Source organism: Callorhinus ursinus, unplaced genomic scaffold (assembly GCF_003265705.2).
Source record: "Callorhinus ursinus isolate GAN/ISIS: 27379988/994484 unplaced genomic scaffold, GSC_fseal_2.0 scaffold8, whole genome shotgun sequence".
Classification (NCBI taxonomy): Eukaryota; Metazoa; Chordata; class Mammalia; order Carnivora; family Otariidae; genus Callorhinus; species Callorhinus ursinus.
In genome coordinates this window covers 17271536-17294098 of record NW_027397070.1, presented here as the reverse complement: position 1 = coordinate 17294098, position 22563 = coordinate 17271536, and positions in this window count along the sequence as shown.

Sequence of the window (22563 nt, the reverse complement as noted above, 5' to 3'; positions counted from 1 at the left end):
CTGACAACAATTTCATAAAACTGATGGATACTGTTAATGTACGTTTAACTTTCCTCAACCAACATAATTCACTTAAAGATGTCACAGGATGGAAAATAAAAACTTCTGTGCATTATATCACTTCTAAATAAATACTTTATGCCTAAATTCAAACTGTATTTGAAGAGGAGAGAAGGAGTGTTAGTGGTAAAAAATCAAGGGATTAAGGTTTTATATAAAATCAGGTTACTTTAAACTTAAATTATTCTTAGAATTCAGAGAAGGAATCCCAACTGATATGTTGTACATTGTGTTATTTTTAAGACTTTATTTAAAAATGCACATGCTTTAATAAATCAAAAAGTTGGAACTTGTGAAGGAGACAAGAGTTATATAATGACCCATCAGAAGATAGGAAAAATGGTCTTTAAGATCTTATCCAGGAAACTTTCAAATATTTCTCTTATAAATCATTTTATGGACTGGATTATAGATTAAACTTGGCATGAACTTTATATAATGAATCTGAGAATAATCTTCTTATGCCCAAACTCACATAGAACTCTGCTAAAACTGTCAATCAGATCAATGAATTAACAAATACTCCTGAGGAGATTTATATTTTCGTCTTTCCTATTTTATGAGACTATTTCTTTAAGTGACAGTAATAAATATAAAAAGCATGTCTCAGCTTCCATGTCCCAAAATCCACATTCACAGCTTGTAAAATTTGTTTCTGTTGGACTTGGTGACGTTGCAATACTACTGATGACATCACTTTAAAAGCAAATTCATGTATATATCAGGTAGCTAATATATTTCTAAGCATGGTTAAATCAAGAGGATTCAAGTTTCTTTTTTGGTAATGAAGAAGGAATCCTGAGATTTGCATTGAAAAAAACTGCTTTTGATTCAGATAGTGGACAGAACAAAAAAAGATCTGCTTCTTCTTCAAGCCACACTAAAATGACTGTAAACAGATTTTTAAGATGTAAATACTTAAGTACAAAGAGAATAGGAGTAAAATGATAGCTACAAATTTTGGAAATTGTAAAATAAATAGTAGGTAGTAGCTGATTGAGCAAACCCAAGAAGGTCATCTTTTAAATAGGATTGCAATTATTAGCAAATGAAAATACATGGTATCCAGTTAAATCTAAATCTCAGAAAAACAATGAACACTTCTTTTAGAATAAAATATGTTCACATGTAAAAGAGAATCCTATATCTTATCTGGCAATGCTAAGTTTTTAGTGGAAGAAGATGAAAAGCAACATGACTTAAAATAAAAAACATAAAAAAACTCAGGAATATTTGGCAATAGGTGCTTCTGGTAAAAGGGTTTAAGGAAGGTCATAAATGTCATATATAGCTGAAAGGTTCTATGAAGCAATTACCTATTTATTTATTTATTTATTTATTTATTTATTTATTTATTAAAGATTTTATTTATTTATTTTGACAGAGAGAGAGCAAGAGAGGGAACAGAAGCAGGGGAGTAGGAGAGGGAGAAGCAGGCTTCCCATTGAGCAGGGAGCCCAACATGGGGCTTGATCCCAGGACCCTGGGACCATGACCTGAGCTGAGGGCAGACGCTTAATGACTGAGCCACCCAGGCTCCCCACAATTACCCATTTAACACAGCCGTAAGAAGACTGGAGAATTATTCTCTGGAGGGAATAAAACAAAAGTATGTGTTATTTAGAAAATTCAGACCTGGTTGAAATTAAATATTCTAGTGAAAACTGGAAATTTGTGAAACAGTTTCCAAATATAACTCTCAGAATACTGGCAGCAAGGTTTATTCCCTCAGAGGTGGAGATTGAAAGAAACTTCATGAAATCTGAACACTCAAGAGAAATAATAGATCTCGATAGGGAATTCTCAGATGAAATAGCCCAGCCTTATCCTTCCTACACTGAAGCCAGAGGGCATGGCTATGCAAACATGCACAGAGATTCCCTTCAGTGTCTAGTGTTGCCTTCATTTCCAAGTATACAGCCAAGAATAACCAGATATCTGAAGAAAGTGTCTAAGAAGAAATACTAAATCAAAACAAATACATAAAAGGAACTTGGAGGAAAAAGAAACTGTGCACGGTGAAGACAGTTCAAAAATCTCAGTGATTAAGAGCATAAATTGCATCCATGAACAATGTAGTGTTTTAGAAAAAGGGCAAAAGAAAAAAAAAGAAACTGGAGTGTTAAAAATAAAATTATGGAGCAGAGAATCATTTTTCAGATTTGAAGCTATGTTTTAGAGTGAAGAAAACCTCAATTATAAATGGTAGACTTTTCATGGTGGAGGATAAAGTTGTTTTTTATTTTAATATGTAAATAAAGCAATGGTCAGGAAAATGGCAAGGAACATATTCTGAAGGTTAAGGCATATTTAGTGTGACTTTCCTGAGTAATACTGAATAGCATTTTCAAAAATTTTGGTATTTTATTTTTAATGTAACTTGTGATACATATATCTGGTAGTTTGTGAAATAATATCCCTTAATATTCTCCATATTAAGTGCTAAATACGAAAAAATAAAAAAAATAAAGTGATGGAATAATTCAGCAGGCATTTCTTAAGTAAATTTGAGGACATATCAAAAACTAAAGCAAAAATAAAATAGATGAAAATTTAGAGAGAAGCAAAAGACAACTGTATGATTACTTCAAGAGGAGCAATTTCTAAATAAGAGATATGAGAGATAAATCATTAATATATAATGAAAACTCCACAATTTAAATTGTTTGAGATTCCATGGAAAGAGACTGTCTGCTATGGCGAATGTAAATAGGTGGACATTAAGGTAACATAAAATATAGGAACAAAGAGAACACACTGAATGCCCTATAAATTAAAAACAATTTGCTTACAAATGATCAACCACAGAATAAGTTGGGACTTTTTAAGAGCAACACTGTTAAGTAAAAGAAATTAATTGTTAATTAAAAACAATGAAACAGTGCCTTAAAAGTCTGAGGAAAAGAGGATTTTCCATTTAGAATTCTATATCAAACCTACCCTGTAAATATGAAAGAAGATTAAGCTTTTGCAGACATGCCAGATTTCATTGGATTTTGTCTTTCTTTCCCTATCTCCTTTTTAGGAAACTACTAGAGTTGATGGCTTGCTAAAATGAGGGGATAAAATAAGAGAAGATTTTGGGATGTAAGAAGCAAGCAATCTAGCCCACAAGAGAAGTGGAGGAAATCATTAGGGTGAGGGCTAAGGAGAGTACCTATATGACAGCTGTGCAGAGACCTCTAGAGCAGCAAATCCATACCAAAGCAGGTCAGAAGCTGCAGCAGACATAACTTCAAGAGGTTAAAATTGATAATACATGCACGCACTGGTTTAAGAAATTCCAGGAAGGAAATCATCCTTTGCAACATATGTCTTTCTATACCATTCAAAAGATTTTCAAAGACCATTTTCTTTCCTTTTTTTTCTCCCCCCCAGTTATATTGAGGTTTAATTCATATAGAAGAAACTGAATATAATTAATGTATACAATTTGCTGAATTTGGATATATATATATATATATATATATATATATATATATATATATATATATACATACACATTTGGGATACTATCACCACAATCACGGTAATAAACGTATTCATTACCACCAAAAAATTGATAGAATACATGATACATTTTAATATGTTGAGAAGAAGCATATAGATAATCAGGGCATGTTTGAGATGATTTAGCTACAAAAAAATGGAGAAAACAAAACTACCAACAAAACAACAATAAGGAATTTATTAATCTGAGGGTAAATAAAAAGATTCAAAAGGAACAAAAAGTAATCATTGTATAATGTATTGATTAACTGTGGATTACATTTATCTAGGTATTACAATGAAATTACTTAATATAATTTACATAGAGATATATATGCATGATGTAATGTATATATAAGGAATATGGGGAAAAGGAAACTTACATGTGGAGGATGGTTGGTGGCCAGAGGCACTGAAAGTTAGCTAAATACTCATTTCCCAAGATAGACAGTCAACAGCTAGTAGCAAAGGCTAAAAATTTAAGAAATGCAGTTAGGTATATTTTTTAAATATATGAGCATAAATACTGAAATAAGCCTCTTGAAGAATTTAGTTTGATTGGGTTGCTAGGAATAGGGAAATGGTACCTGCTGTTAAGGAAGAAGGTGAGCTCCAGGATACAGTGACCTGTAGAATATAGTTAATTCTGACATTCTGAATAATTTTCCAACTAAGATGCCTCTTTCACCTAGAACATCCCAAACTAAGTTAAGGTAAAGCTTTTAAAAGTGTGCTTCCTAAAAATAAATGCACCCATAGTGGTCACTTGGTCTTTGACAAGGTGCCAAAAGAACAATGGGGAAAGGGTAATCTCTTCAACAAATGGTACCGGGAAAACTGGATATCCACATGCAAAAGAGTGAAATTGGACCCCATCTGACACAATACACAAAAACCAACTCAATATTGACTAAAGACTTCAAACATAAAACTGAAACGGTAAAACCCCTAGAATAAAACAGGGGAAAAACTTCATGACATTGGTATTGGCAAAGAATTCATGGACATGACACCCAAAGCACAGATAACAAAAGCAAAAATAAGCAAGTGGGGTATCATCAAACTTCGCAGCAAGGAAAGTAATCTACAGAGCGAAATGTTAATGTATGGAATGGGAGAAAATGTTTGCAAACCTTATATCTGATAAAGGGTTAATTTCCAAAATATGTAAGGAACTCCTACAACTCAGTAGCAAATAAAAACTAATAATCCAATTTAAAAATGGTCTAAAGACTTGAATAGACATTTCTCCAAAGAAGACACACAAAAGACTCAATATCATTAACCACCAGGGAAATACAAATCAAAACCACAATCAGATACCACTTCACATCTTTTAGGATGGCTATTATCAAAACAAACAAACAGAAGTCAGGAAAAGTTGGCAAAGATGTGGAGAAATTGGAATCCTTGTGCACTGTTGGTAGGAATCCAAAATGGTACAGCCAATATGGAAAGCAGTGTGGAGGTTTCTCAAAAAATTAAAAAGAGAAATACCATAGGATCCAGCAATTCCTCCACTGGGTATTTATTCAGAAGAATTGAAGTCAGGATTTCAAAGAGATATTAGCATTCCAATATGCATTGCAGTATTAGTCACAGTAGCCAGGATATAGAAACAGCCTAAATGTCCATCAGTGGATGAATGGAAAAAAAAATGGGATATAGACATATAATGGAATATTACTGAAGCATAAAAAAGAGGAAATCCTGTTGTCTGTGATAGCATGGATGAACTTGGAGGACATTATGCTAAGTGAAATAAGCCAGTCACAAAGGGACAGATACAGCATGATTCTACTTATATGAGGTATATAAGATAAACTCATTGGAAGGGAAAATACAATAGTTTCTAGGGGCCTGGGGTGACGAAGAAATGGAGAATTACTAATTAACATGTACAAAATTTCAGTTATACAAGATAAATAAGTTCAACAGATCTGATGCACGATGTTGTGCCTGATAACAGTACTGTATTTTATACTCAAAAACTTGTTAAGAGGTTCTAGCTCATGTTGCAGTCTTATGACAATTTTAAAAAGAGTGTGATTCTAATAATTTTCTCAGCACCTGGTTCATAAATGCAGGTATTGTAGCAATGGAAAACCTGAGTTCCTCCTCTTCTGTGTGGGATACTGTTTTCTGAGGAATCACCCTCTTTTTTTTCACAGTCTACACATTCCTGGAAATAGTTGGACAGAAAGTGGGAGCAGGGTTGGGCTAGGGTACCAACTGCATCCTAAAATTAAAAACCACTTGAGTAACAGTATATGATGACAGAACCAAGACCTTTTTACTCTATCCTGTGTCAGAAGAATTTGGATGAGGAATGTTACCTCAAGAAAGCACAACCACATTTATCACAGGGAATTAGATAGAATCTTCCCGCATTTACCTAACTTCTGGCTGTAACTGTAGCTCTGAGAGGAGAATAAATTAATAAGAAAGTAAAGAGAGGATGGGAGCAAGTGTCGTTTACCTCTCAGACAACTACAAAACACCAGGTGAAACTACTTTCTCAGCTGAAGGGACAATCTGAGAAATTAGTTCAAAACAATTCCACATATTCAAGATAAAAATCAATGAAATAAGACCCCAAACATAAAACATAATTGTCTTTTAAAATTATTATTAAATTATTAAATTAAAGTTGCATGCATTCAACTGGGGGAAAATATTACCCATTATTTAATGACATTCAGGCTTGCCTTAGATTTCTGTTTTCTCTTCAGCAATAAATGCCAGAAGTCAGCATGGTGTCAAGTAATGTAGTTAACAATGATAACGATTTATTGTGGGTTCACTACATGTTGGACACAGTTTATCCACAGCAAAGTCCCTATCGGTAAGAACTAGTGTTATCTCTCTTTAAAAAGTGAGGGAATTGAGGCATAGAGGAATTACAATTATTATCTAAGGCTAGATCGTAGTACGAAGTGATTGACACAGGACTTACAGCTAGGACCTCAGGCTTTATAGCAGAACTGCTGTGCTGTGTTCCTTCTCCTAAAATGCAGGAGGAAATAATTTTAATATGTACCTAAGGAAAAGCAAAAAACAAGATGTTTTAAAGCATGCATAAGTTCAGAAGAAAATATCCCCTACTTACCTAAATCAAAAAGAAAACAAAGATTAGAGTATAAGAATAAGAAATGTGGAATACAAAATAATTGATTGGAATCATTTAAACCAGTCATGCAAAAAGGACATATTATATAAAATCTATGAATTAAAGAGTAATACTCTGCATCTAAAACCCTAGCTTATTTTAATGCAAATCAGAAAGTGTGGGAGGTGTGTTTCCACATTAAATAAAGTAAGCTAAAATTTTTGTCTTACAAAGAGGAACTTTTATAAAATTATATTAATCTTGAAATTTGGTAGAGAATTACATTCAAGTAAAGAGATATTTTCACAGAATGGAGAATACTACAGAAAATTTCAGAAGAACTTATTTAAATATAATAGAGTTTAATAGAGTACTTGATTTAATTGAGTACTTGATATCTCAAGTAATCTATTACACTTATGAATCTTGTATCAATGGTCAAAAGATGGAAATTTCAATCTGCTTTGTTGCATTACTATTAGAATATTTGCCAGTAATGGTTTGAGGCACATTTATTGCACAGAAAGGAACCATAAACATGGCAATGATAAATCACACAACCAGAAAGAGAAGACAACAAACGAAAATAATGTACAAACACCCTCATACTCTGATAGGTGTCATTAGTGGCTAGGGAATATCAGTAATCATTTTTTGTTAGTAACTATCAACATTTTCTTTATTAGCATGTTGTGTGCTATGTGATAACCACTGTCTATTGTAAAGTCTGAATCATTTGGTCAGTTGTGATTAGAACTGAAAAACTGAATAAATCACTCATTTCATTATAAAATGAGAATCATACAGAATTCATAAGTACTTTCTCAGTGTATTTTGCCTGAGAACAAAGAAATAGAAGGGATTCAGATTATACTGTTACGCATTTCTATTGTTATGCTTTGGAGTTAACAAAGGCAATTTTATTATTACTATTCCAAGGGTGTTTCTTGCTGTCACTTACATACACGATTCAGGAAACAGCATAACATTTATTAACTTTTTCGTGAAGGAAATGGAAGATATTCATTAGTTTTGGTTAAACAGTCCAATCCTTTCTGTCAAAGTGCCAAGACAAGGTCTCTTAGATTCCCGGTAACAAATCCTATAACAAAGGACGTCTGAAAGGTAATTAAGAAGGCCTAAGGAGCAATTGGATCTTATCTAAGAACCTCAAAAAGTGACATGGCACATAATACTAAGAAAACGGCGGAACCAATCAATTTGTCAGTCTTTCCCTTCTATCTTGTGCTGCCTTTCATGTTCTAAGTGCAAGAACAGCTGTGGAGAGAGCATTGTGTGCCCATCATAATGCCACTTTACAATTCCCTTGAGATTGATTTACTTCTGCCTGGGACATTCATTTTCTGTCTCAGACACCCATACTTACGTAAGTAGCTAAGTATGTACAACATATCTATTTAAACTTTTAATTATATGAGTGTTTACCTTTGTCCTTTGAAATCTGCCCTCTACAGAATGTAACTTCTGTTCCCACTTTGAGAAGCTAGAGTCCACCTCTCGACTTTGTAGCTATTGTTTAACGCGAACTCTTTTAATGCATGAATGTTGAATATTTGCAGTTACAGAAAGATAATTTACACGATCAAATGCTTTGCCAAAAACCTGTCATTTGTTTTTAATAGTCTTTTATTTGCATATCATCAAAATCATTTCACATTATAAAGCACCAGCTTAATGTACTGAAACCCCACATGGTAAAATAAAAGCCCTTAAAGAAAAGAATAAAATATTGATCAGCTTATAATTTGTTTCTTGATCCACTTTTGTGAATACACTTGCCAAGAGACAGATGTAAAATGATTCTAGGACAGTAATGCAGAACAATATAAACTAGTAATTGACTTCAATGTATGGCAAAAGTATAAACTTAAATATGATTTCCATTTGAGTCATAAGGTGTTATTATGAACTATGACCTCTATAAAAATGTAATTATTCTGGAAAATTATGTATGTTCCAATGTGAAAAAATTTTCCATTACTAAGGTGTTAAGGATTTCTACCCTTCTTTAAGCTTCCTTTCTTCCACTGTTGAGTTAATGAAACAAAATTTTATTCAGAACCTGTCTTATACAATATACTAAGGAGGCAATTAGTAGGAGACAATGCTGAGTAGGAGACTCCTTTTCTACACTTAGAAGCCTCCAAAGTAGGATATGCACTTAGTCTTGGCAGACAATGGCTTCATCCAAAGAGTGGCATGTGTTATTTCTCTATGTTGTCTATTTTGAGGTCAGCAGTCTTTTACAGACTAAACTACCACACGTTCTGCCTTCTTTTTCCATCATCAGTTCTTCCTGATGCAGAGCCCTGCTTTGTGTTCCTTTTCTCTACTTAAGGGAACTCTCCAGGACATAACCAGTTTTTCTGAACAGAAATGAGTGACTTAGATCAAATGATAAAGGCTTAAATAAATTTGCTTTTAAGATCTAATTAGTTTTTGGGTGCCTTGGTGGCTCAGTTGGTTAAGCGTCTGCCTTTAGCTCAGGTCATGATCCTGGAGTCCCAGGATCGAGTTCTGCATCAGGCTCCCTGCTCAGCAGAGAGTCTGCTTCTCCCTCTGACCCTCTCTTTCTCATGCTTTCCCTCTCGCATGCTCTCTCTCTCAAATAAATGGATAAAATCTTTAAAAAAGATCTAATTATTTTTCTAAATACAATTTTTACTGAATGCTTTGTATGTACGAGGATCTAGTCTAAGTGCTAGTAGTTCAATGAAAAATAAGACATGCTGTCAGTGAGTTGATGTCACCTCTGGGTTATCTCAGAGAGAAACTAATCTTTAAGAGAACAGTGTGTCTAAAATTCAATGTAATGGACTCAGGTAATAGACTCACATTTTATCCTAATAAAATCATGCGCACTTCATTATTTTCAAGTAGAGTTTGGCTTATAAACTTTATAGTATGCGTAATTAAATATCAAGTTTATTTTTCACATCTGATATTTATTTGCTGACTTAGCTATGTTAATATGCCATGATGTTTTATTTTTATTTGATCCTGATGGAACTCCTGGGGATCTTTTTAAAAGTTCACTTTGGGGATGATTCACATGCAAAACTTGACGAAGCAGCATATTCTTTGCCATGTTTGTCTTCTTAATTATGGAGGGAACTGTTCCATATAACAATTCTGAATGGTTAGTATTAATGTGGGTATGGCTTTCCAAAGCAGTGTCTCCTGACAGGATATCACTCATGTGGCTTGATTTGCATTATCAACAACTAAGAGGAATTGGAAGGCAAGCAAAGTATGGCTAATATATCATGAGCTTGATTTACAAAATTTCCACAGGCAAATCTGTTTGCTGGACATCAAATTAGGAACATGGGTAAGCTGTAATTTACTATCGCTTTCAGGCAATGTAGAGATAAAATGCTTAATTATTTATTAATGAAACCCTAATTAATCTTCTGAAATGCTTTTGTGTGTGTGAGAAACAAAGCTTTATCTTTAAAGGCAAAATATCAAGTAATTAGCAATATAAAAATTTGTACTCTCTTGCAAATTCACATGGTGCTTCTATTGTCCTCAATCTCTATGTACTAATGCTGACACCTAATGCATGAATTATATTATCTCCTTCAGTAACAAATTGATTTAGAATTTAGTAATAAGGATATAGGTTGTATGACCAATTATTTAAAAATAATTCTTAGGTCTCCATTTTCTTTATATATATATTTGCTTTACAAAATATTGGCTTTATATATACATATGTATTTTATATATAAAATTTAAATATGTGTGATATATACACAGATATAAATTTTACATAAATTTTAATTAAGATTGGTTGCATATGTTTTAATTAGATATGACAATGGATAAATTTCTGCTGTCATTTCTATCTTAAATAATGGTATTCATTATGGAAAAATATCAAAATAAACAGATATGTGGTTATGAAGAAAAAATATTATCATAAATAAGATATTACATAACTTTCTTGATTTTTTAAACTTCCTTGATTTAATGAATAAATAGAATGCCAAATATTAAATTAGCAAGTGCTCATTTAAGATCCATCTATTCAGTCTCATTTCTATACATGAATAATAAAACAGCAGAAAAAGAAATTAAGAAAACAATCCCATTTACAATTGCACCAAAAAGAATAAAATATCTAGAAATAAACTTAACCAAGGAAGTGGAAGATCTGTACTCTGAAAACTATAAAGCAGTTGATGAAAAGAAGTTGATGATACAAACAGATGAAAAGACATTCCATAATCATAGATTGGAAGAACTAATATTGTTAAAATGGCCAAACTATCCAAAGCAATCTACAGATTCAATACAATCCCTATCAAAATGCCAACAACATTTTTCACAGAACTGGAACAAACAATCCTAAAATTTGTATGGAATGACAAAAAACCCCAAATAGCCATAGCGATATTGAAAAAGAAAAACAAAACTGGAGGTATCACAATCCCAGACTTCAAGTTATATTACAAAGCAGTAGTGATCAAAACAGTATAGCACTGGCACAGAAAATAAACACACAAGTCAATGGAACAGAATAGAGAGTTGAGAAATAAGCCCATATGATTATAATCAATCTACCACAAAGGAGGCAAGAATATACAGTGGGAAAAAGACAGTATCTTCAACAAATAGTGTGAGGAAATCTAAAGAATGAAACTGGAACCACTCTCTTACACCAAACACAAAAACACTCAAACTGGGTTAAAGACCTGAATGTGAGACCTGAAACCATACAATTCCTAGAAGAAAATATAGGCAGTAATTTCTTTGACACAGAAACATTTTTCTAGATATGTCTCTTCTGGCAAGGGAAACAGAAGCAAAATTAAACTGTTGGAACTATACCAAAATAAAAAAACTTTTGCATGGTGAGGGAAACCATCAACGAAACAAAAAGGAAACTTACTGAATGGGAGAATATATTTGCAACTGATATATCTGATATGGGGTTAATATCCAAAATATATAAAGAACTTATTCAAGTCGACACCAAGCAAACCAAATAATACAATTAAAAAATGGGCAGAGAATTTGAATAGACATTATTCCAAAGAAGACATACAGATTGCCAACAGACACACAAAAAGATGCTAAACATCACTAATCATCAGGGAAATGCAAAACAAAACCACAATGAGATATTACTTTACACCAGTCAGGATGGCTAAAACAAAAACACAAGAAATAACAAGCGTTGGTGAGGATGTGGAGGAAAAAAAAAGAGCCTCATATACTGTTGATGGAAATGCAAATTAGTGCAACTACTGTGGAAAACAGTATGGAGATTCCACAAAAATTTAAAAATAAAATTGCCACATGATTCAGTAATTCCACAAGTTGGTATTTACACAAAGAAAATAAAAACACTAATTCGAAAAGATATATGCACCCTTCTGTTTACTGCAGCATTATTTACAAAAGCTAAGATGTGGAAGCAACCCAAGTGTCCATTGACGGATGAATGGGTAAAGATGTAATATATATATCACAGTTTTATGTTATATTAGTTTACTCATTATATATAATGGAATATATTACTCATTATATATAATGGAATATTACCATAAAAAAGAATGAAATCTTGCCATTTGCAACAACATGGATAGACCTAGAGGATCTAATTTCACTTATGAAATAAGTCACTCAGAGAAAAACAAATACCATGTAGTTTCACTTATGTTATGACACCAAACAAATGAACAAAGAAAAAAAAAGACAAACAAAAAACAGAATCAAATACAGAGAATAAACTGGTAGTTGTCAGAGGGGAAGTGAGTGGGGGGATGGGCAAAATAAATAAAGGGGATTAAGACTACACTTCTCATAATGAGCACTGACTGAGAAATGTACAGAATTGTTGAATCATATTGTGCACTTGAAACTAATATAACACTGTATGTTCATTTTACTTGCAAAAAATATCTTTGCAAAATTTTCCTTTTATAAGATCAGATTAAATTTTATCAGAGAAAAAGATGACAAAATTTTACAGATGCGGAAGGAACTTGAATAAACTTGCCCAAGATGACAAGCTAAACGTGTGGCAGATTAAGATTTGCAGCCATGATGCCAAGTTCTCTTCATTCAAGCAAATCATGTTCTGCTTTTCTAAGAACCTTGTACAGGTCCCTCAGGCTTTCCAAGACCTTACCTCCTTTGTCTAAAAAGCCAAGTAGCTTAACCAGATATTCTTTCAGGTCCATTTCATAACCTAAAAGCGTATCTTTGTGTTTATTTCTAAAGAACGTGCTGCTTTTGGTGTCTCCATTCTTCAGGTGCTTATTATTTGAAGGTGAGAAGAGATGACTCTTGAAATAAATAAAAAAATACAGTGAGATGTTATATTGTAATTTCAAATAAAGTTCAAAAAGGAAATATTGAAGTTATCTACAATATCCAGAGAGAGACTTATGGAGCAGATGGAGCTTGTTTGTGACCTTGAAGAAACAGACGGGGGTGCATAGACAAAAGGGAGTCCAGAAGAATTTCCTTGCAGCGCTGCTGGTGGGAACAGTGCAAGATGAGGCAACATATCAGAGGAAGACAACAGGCTCTGCTGAGGATAAAGAGGTCAATGTCATGGCACTTGACAATAGGCACAACTAAACTGTTTACATGTTACAGGATTAAAGTAACTCTCTTTCCACAACTTCTCTCTATAAGTGATTACAGCTAAGGGAAAGAAGAGCTGATCATTACAAAGTGACATAGGTTGGGCTCTTGTGCTCAGCAATTATTTTATCTCTTTGTTTACTGTCCCCATTTCTTTCCGTGAGTGGCAGCCTCTTGTCAAAATAAGGAAGCAAAAATCGAATTAAGCTGTCAGATCAGCTGCCTTTTCCTTCTTCAGGTCAGTGAGTAAGAAGCTTGGGAGAAGGAAACAAAGAGGACTATTTCAGAGCAGAAGCTGTTTTGTAGGGACAGAATATATGTATATGTGAGCACATAAAATGAAAACCTAAACAATGATCACAGTCTACTAAGTGCTTCAAACCTATCGTTGCATTTAATTCTCACAACACGCCATCATTGGTACCATACATATTCCTACTTTGCAATACAGGGAAATAAGTCTTAGGGAGTAATTTTCTTGTTATTCTTGTTATTCCACAATGAAAAGGATTGACCCAAGAATCAAAACTAAGGAATCTGTCTCTTAAAACTGCATTTCATTATTGTATGTTCCTTCAAAGGAATAAAAAATACAAAGCCTGGTTTCCTCCTCAACTATTAGTGTTAATATTTTTTAAGGAAAAATCACATACACTAAAATATATACATGTCTTAACTGTACCACTCCATGAGTTGCAACAAATGTTTAAATCCTTGCAACCAAAATTCCCATAAAGATAGGGAACATTTTCATCACCTCAGTAAGTTCCCACATGCCTGTGGAACTTACTATTTCTGTCATTGTAGGTTAGTCTTTTCCATTCATACAAATGGAACTGTATACTTTGGTGGCTAGATTTTTTAGTCAATAAAATGTTTTTAATATTTAACCATGGTGCTATGTGTAATGGTAGTTCATTCCTCACCTCCCATTTTTTTGCTGAGTGGTGCAGTATTCCATTGTTGGAATTCACGACAATTTGATGCAATTTCTTGATAATGTATATTTTTTGCTTCTAGTTATGGCTATTAATAATAAAGCTGCTATCCTTGTATGAATCTTATGTAATATATCTTTTATTAAGAACATTTCATAAATTAGAAATATATATTATCTGTCTTTAAGAAATCTGTCTTAGATAAATTGCCAATTTTGAACTTGTGTAACTTAACGGCTATGATTATTCACACTGGTAATTTATTATTTTGTGCTTGCATGAAATAAGTATGCAAAATATATACAATACATAAATATAAAAAAACAAACATATAAAACATAAAGTACCAGGTATTCCTTACCATTGTGAGGACCCGATCACATTTTCTAATCTCATTGTATTTCAGATTCCTCACTTGTAAAATGAGAAGAGTAGCACTTTTATGTGTGGGGGATTTGAGGATGAATGAGAACAAAACACAGAAGAGGTTAGAATAGGGCTTGTCATATAGCATGAGCTGCACAGATTTCAGCTATGCCAACTATGGTAGCTCTTGATTTTGAAAAACTTAGTATATAGCACTGTTTTCAGTGATGAATATATGTTTTTATGCTCATTGGGATGGATGAAATGTTAAAAAATTTCTCTAAAATATTACAATGATGTGTCAGAATTATATTTGAAGCTTGAACTAAGAAAGAAGAAGAAGAAAAAGCCTTGGTGGTTGGGGTTAGGGGGATGGGGAAGGAGGTAATATAATGAGGTAGTACAATGCGTGACTATCTAACTGCCTAAAGATGATTGAACTAGGTGATCAGTTGACCAGGAAATCCTAACTTCCCAGTAGGAGTTTTTAAGCTCATAAAATTTTATCAGAATACCAGTTATGTCCACAAAGGGATGAATTACATGATGCAAAAATGTTCCAAACCAAGAAAGTTTAGGCATTTTTTTCCTCCAGTTCCAGTGAAGAAACATCTGTTTGTGTTTTTGTGAGAAAATTATTAATTGGATTTGTCGCTTATTTGATTGCTTTTAAAATTCCATATAGATGTGGAAAATCAACCACAGGCTGATTTATACAATAAACAATTACCAGTAATATCATACACACATCAATATGATTTCTTTAAATAAATTTCCTTCTGTAGGGAAAAACTGCCAAACAAAATCCCATTGTGATTCAGTTTCTATGGTGGATATTTCATTTAGTCTTTGCACCTGGAACTTTGTATTTTGTATGTCTGAATTTATTTGCCTTGTTTTTGTTTTTCTCCCCACTCCGCTTTCTCTTAGTAAGTACAAAAACATTATTTAACATACATAAACCTCGTGGTTTGGTTCTAACATAAGTGATGCGTACAAACTAAGGTAAGAGAATTGACTTTTGTCAGGAAAATTCCTAAAAATAAGAAATCAGACCTATATGTTTGATTACTTCTATATTCCCAGAAATAATCATGTTTTACTACCCTATCACCTTCTGTGCTTAGAGGATAGAGATTAAGCATCCATTGCCTCCTCTCAGGGTTTTCCCACATGTCTATTCATGTGAGGTCACATTATTAGAACTGGGAGCAAATTAAGCCGCAGAGTAAATATTGGACAAAAATTCTGGTTCTGGTGGGACATTTTAGGCACCTATATGACCACATGTGAAGGGTTGATCCTATTCCATAGTAGTAGTTTGTCATATTCAATAAAATGGAATATATTCATGGTTGTGGCCTTCCCCAAAAACATTTTTTTAAAGATTTTATTTATTTATTTGAGAGAGAGAGAGCATGAGCAGGCGGGAGAGACAGAGGAAGAGGAAGAAGCAGACGCCCCGCTGAGCTGGGAGCCAATCCCAGGACCCTGGGGTCATGACCTGAGCTGAAGGCAGCTGCTTAACCGACTGAGCCACCCAGGCGCCCTCCCCAAACCTTTTTAAAAATTATATCTAGGTGCAAAGGAAGACTAATTCTTGTTGAAGCTATAAACACAATATTTTCGAGGAAGAGTAAAAGATACTTCAAATAATATCTGTACTATTTATGTGGGGAATAAAACCATTATTTTTACACAATAATTTTAGGCCCTGACAGAGACACTACCTAAGAATATGTTTAATTGTTTTCAAATGGGATGTGGTTAAATATAGTAAAATTTAACATAGTCTTTTTATAAAGATGATTATGATTTTTCAAAGCTTGATCAAAGGAGTAAGACACTCCTCTGAATTCCAACCATTACCAGCATCATGCTTCAGTTCTCCTGAGAGACATTTACTTGTGTTACCAATTTTTCACTTTAAAGCTTATTATAGGATAGTTTCCTTCTTATGATTCCACCCAGGGAAATCTGTGTATTTTCTTAATTCCGATGGGCTACAACGTTAGGAATATTCTCAGGAATTTAATCCTTGACTTCCCTAAATGTGGATCATCTGAGATCCGGATATTACTTCTTAAGTGGATTCTGAAGTGCCTGTTTCAACAATAAACTAATTTTAAAAAGGAATTTTAAACAGCCAATAGATAAAGTACTTAAAATTATTGACTCCTTAGCATGGTTTTTGAGAAAGAGTGTTCCATCTAGGCTGCTTAGGTATACCTCAAGAAAAGAAGGGTTAAATATAAAGCAGGAAACAAACGGAAGTGGGCTTTATTAAACATTAGAAAATAGAACATTGGTAATAGTGACAAGAATATTTATATATTTATAAATAAACATAAATCAAAATTCCCTTGGGTTTTCACCCAGGCCCATGTAATAAGTTTTGCTTTGCTGGCTTAGGATGAGCAAAGCAATCCATTTCTCAAAGTCGTATGTTTCTAATCAAAATATTTCTAGACTTTCTGGATCTTTCAGTTGTGTCTGTCACTGCGATGTTGGCTTACTCTGGAAGCATTTTCTCCAAAATCATCCTCTGCATAGAGATCATAGACTTCTTTCAGGAGGTCAATCTCTGTCCTATAGCTCAGAGAAGATTTCATGTAAATGCTGAGACTGAATATCTCAGATTAATTTATGTCAGCATTTAAAATCAAAATTTAGAGGAGATGAATCTCTTCAGAGTATAGTTTATAAGTGCATCTGCTTATAGTAAGAAGTTAATTAGAGTTAGGTGATGATTACAGCGAGGAATAGAATGTGCTAAAAATAGTTACAGAGATTTTTCTATAATTTTCAGCAAAAGATACCTCAGATATTCTAGGTTATGATCTGAGATTTTCACATACAAAATCATTTTGACTCTACAAACTGATGTTATTCACAAGACTGCTACACATTTGTGACATATAGGTAATGTGAAAAATTCTGTTTTTGCATTATACTTATTAAAAGTATGTATTATATTACATGCTACATTTGCAAGGGTATTTCTTTCAGGAGTAGAAGAGTGCTAAATCTAAATCCTCAAATTTCACATGTGTAGTAATTAAAAGAATTCTATATTCTGAATTCTGGCTGTGTACTACATACTTTTTTTGGTCAGGCACAATAGAACACACATCATGATATAATCACTGGCTTTGTTACAATTTCATGAGCTGGGATCGATTCACCATACCTTGCTCTACTTTCCACAAATTAGCTATGGCTATGGCTATTTGAATTCCTGAAGTAACTTAAAGAACATAAACCTGTATCTTACATATAAAAACTCCAGCTGGAAGTCACAGTAGCCAAGTCAATGGTTATCTACTGCCAAAATCCAATAAGACCAACCTCAGATGAGAAAAAACAAAAAACATATACTTTCATGAGAATATGCCAAAGTAATCTTGTCATTTCATTCTCCTCCAACATTACACAACCAGCATCAGTTTACACTGGGCACTCTGCCTTGGCAAAGATATTTGCTTTGGAAGGATCCTTTTAGCTTCTTTCTGTGAGTTTCTGAATTTAAGTCATGCCATAAATTACTACTCAGTGGTCCAGGCTTTACTAGTTATTTGGAGACCAAATGTAACAGTTGGGTCCCTAGCACATGTCCGGGATCATACATCAACTATGCGAAAGTTGTAGTACAATATCCTAAGACACAGAGTGACTCTGTTTGAATCTACTTGGAAATGAAAAGTCCTAGAGAATTAAGTAGGTTGGTTTTGGCCCTTGATCTCTGTAATATAAGCAGACTTCAGACTATCATACCAATTTCAATCACAGCCGTTCTGAAAATAATACATAATGCTCACTATCCCATATCTACTGCAAGGTCTATGTTTAATGAATAGTTGCAATTTTACAGTAATTACTACTAATATTAATATGTGCCATCTACTTAGTATTTACTATATGCTAAACACTGTGCAAGGCTTTACAACTACATAATTTCTAATTAACTCTACTGTGATGGTTGATTTTATGTATCAACCTCACTGGGCCATGGGTGTCCTGATATTTGATCAAACAGTATTCTGGGTATTACTGTAAAATGTCTGGATGAAATTAACATTTAAACTGATAGAATGATTAAAGTGGATTTCCATCCATAAAGTGTGGGCCTCGTTCAATCAGTTGAAGGCCTGAATAAAGTGAAAAGGCTTACAATCCCTTGAATATAGAAGGAATTCCTCATGCCTGACTGTCTTCTACCTAGGGCATCATTTTTTTTCTTGCCTTCAGACTCAAACTGAAACACCAGCTCTTCCTGGGTCTCAAGACTGCCAGTCTTCAGACTGGAGCTACACCATCTGCTCTCCTGGGTCTCCAATATGCCAACCAGAGATCTTTAGACTTGACAGCCTCCATAATTACATAAGCCGATTCTTTATAATAAATTTCATTATATGTGTGTCTGTATACATATCCTATTGGTTCTGCTTCTCTGGACAACACTGACTAGTATTCCCACAAATCTCTAAAGGCTTTTGTTATTGTCGTTAGTTTTTGTTGTTGTTGTTGCTATTATGCTGATTCTTTCTTTAAAAATTTTTTTGTATTGTTTGTTTTCTGCAAAGATACCATGAATCTTAAATTATTTGCCCAAATGAAGAAGCACAGTTACAAAGAAACTTTGTCAAACTCTACAAACATAGTCAACCCATTACACAATACACTTAATAATCTCAAGGAGAATTTTTGTGGGACATTTTATTTGCATTAAATCCCTTAGTTTTTCAAGTTATTACAGATTTTTATTTTTAATTTTTTATTTTTTTAAGATTTTATTTATTTATTTATTTATTTGACAGAGAGAGACACAGCAAGAGAGGGAACACAAGCAGGGGGAGTGGGAGAGGGAGAAGCAGGCTCCCCGCTGAGCAGGGAGCCCGAAGTGCGGCTCGATCCCAGGACCCTGGGATCATGACCTGAGCTGAAGGCAGATGTTTAATGACTGAGCCACCCAGGCGCCCCATACAGATTTTTAAAAATCACTCGTGGACTCTAAATAAGGCTCAAATTTAGCTAATGTTTTTTAAGAAACCCATCATTAAAATATAGGTTGGATTCTCATATTTCTTGTTGATTATGGAGTTTTTAATTGCCTGTATGTCACATAAAACATATTAATGAATAATATAAACTAATATTAATATGTTTTAATTCAGTGTGATATATATACATATGCATGCATTCTGTATTTTGAGAGTAAAAAACATGGAAATGAAATTCATGAATGCATTTGTATACCTATAGTTTAATTAATCTGCAAAGTCAAGTAGGAAAAGGACTTCTTGTCATGCACAAGAACATTTGTAAGACTAGAGAATAATGCATGAGGGAATATCAACTTTGTGCCTGAAGGAAAGAAAAATATTATGCTCATTTCCTAGTCATTTAAATGTAAGTCAGTACCATGAATTTATTCATCTTTTTTTCTACTCACATTCAGTATGAAAAGATTTTCTGAAATACAAATGTCACGTTTATACATTTCCATGTTTTCACAGACATTGTCAAAGTGACGCAGATACCACAAAGTTGGGATCATTTTGTTTGCTTAGTAACCAGTGATAGAAAAGTTGCATCTGCAGTTAAGTTAAAAATAATAATAAAACAGTGTTCATTTTCAATATGGTGAAATATGCATCTTAAAATTCCCCAAATCTCAATATAGCTCCCGAATATAACTGATTATTTCATTAATATGTTACTCTATTGTTACCAACATATCTCTGGATAATAAACATATCCATCACCTCTAAGAATCCCCTTGCTATTCTTTCCTTTGTGTGTGTGTGTGTGTGTGTGTGTGTGTGTGTGTGTGTTAAGAATATTGTTAACTGTAGGAACTCCTGCAACTCAATAGTAAAAAAAAAAAGAATCCAATTAAGAAGTGGGCAACAGATTTGAATAGACATTTCTCTGAAGAAGAGGTACAAACAGACAACAGGTACATGAAAAGGTGTTCAACACCTCTAATCAGAGAAATGCAAATCAAAACCACAATGAAGTAGATTATTTTATACAGCAGGAATTTGGAGCTCAATTAGGTTCATGGTTTTTCAACATTACACACATGGCAAAGCACTGGGATCTAAGACTCAAGAGAGCAAAGGGAAAAGGTGAGGAAATGGTGTTTTTGGAGCTCATTAAAGCTGCAGCTGCAGCTGCAACAGAGACCTGGTGGTTGGTCTTCACCTGATATCCAAGTATGAGGAACAAATTATTTCTAGAATAAAAGTGCAACATGAGATTAATTTCCCTCTGTTTCAGCTATATCAAATCTATCAAATTAAGCTTGAATATGTATTCATCATCATACATTGTTTTTGAGATTAACTATTTTATTTATAATGCCATTCTATGAGAATACTGAATCTGTTTTGAAATTATAAATTTATAGAGAGAATAAATCATTGAGAATTGATACTCAGAGCTTCCTTTGAGTAATAACTTGCAATTTCAATTCTACACAGTAAATTCTTTATAATCTTCAAGTAGTGTTCTTTACTTAATCTGACAAAATGCAAAATTGTTCATCAGTTTGCTCAGATTAATTCACATAAAGGATATAGGCTAAAGAAGAAAAAGGCAGGTTTCAATGAAAAATGTAACAAAATGTATCTTCCACTCAGATTAGACTATCATCAGTGACCTATCATTGTTTACAGAATAGTCAGAGAGATTGCTGTTTTCTTACCTTATTTCTAGGTCATACAAATGTATTATATATCACAACTTTACTTACAAAAAATGGAGATAGCACAGCAAAAAAGTCACTGCAAAAACATGTCAAGATCACAAACAACAATAAATCTTTTATTTTTATTTTGGCATGTAAGAAAACATTGTAAAACTCATAGTTGAAAAGCTTTTCTATGGATAGTCCTTAAAGAGGAAAAAAAAGGAGAGAATATATGTCCAAATTAATTTGCAGAAAATCTGGTGGTAGGCACACACCTCTGTCAAGTTAATCAGCTGTCATACTAAGGCACAGCCATATGAGATAGTTCAACAGAAAGAATCAAGGGGTACTGACAGATATTAACAGAAAAGTTTATATAAGCATTAGTTATCACTCTTCCAATAAGAGTTTTATCAAATTGTTAGCAGAAAAAACCGTTTGTCTCATTTTCCTCATCTTTTTCTAAAAGTATACTGTTATGTGACATCTGGCATTATTCTACCCCCAGGTTTAGCTTTTGTTCTTTCTGTTGATAATATTGTTGGTTAATGTACAATCACCTTAATAACTTAATTAAATAGGGAGAAAAAGTGAATACTTTTTAACATCTTCCCAAGACCAAAGCAAGTATTACTCCAAAGTTGTTAATTACCCAAATAGGGCAAGTGTTGTTAAGCATAAATGAAAAAACAAATCTTCATCCAATTGAGTATATTGATCTACCAAAATGAGACAAACTGCAACAGATATTCTGAGATTGAGCAAAAACTCTGAATAAATTTTTTAATTCAAGTATCGTTATGGTATATCCAACAATGGGACTATATATATTGAACCTGATATTTAGTACTGATATTTAGTACTTAAATTGCCATTGTTAATACAATAGTAACAGTGAGTGGAATTCATGGACTCTGTTCTCAAAGTGTAAAGGTAAAGGAAAAAGTGCATAAGTGTAAGTCGATAATTAGGAACATAGGTTATGCATTTAGCTTTTCTGCATCCTAAATTATTGCTTATTTTTATTTAAGTAAAATACAAGTTGCACAATCTAAATCTCAGTATACTTGTTAGTAATATCAGACTAATCTCTGTCACCCAGAGATTTTTATAATAAATAAATTGTTTTATATAAAGCTTTTGTTTTAATTATTATGGAATTTAAATAGAGTTCCAAAGTCTGTTGTCTTAGTACATTGTGATAAGGTTTGCACGCTCCATCAGTCTTATTTTGAAACATTTTTACCTGTTTCAAAATATTAACTTGCCATGCACATTGAGAA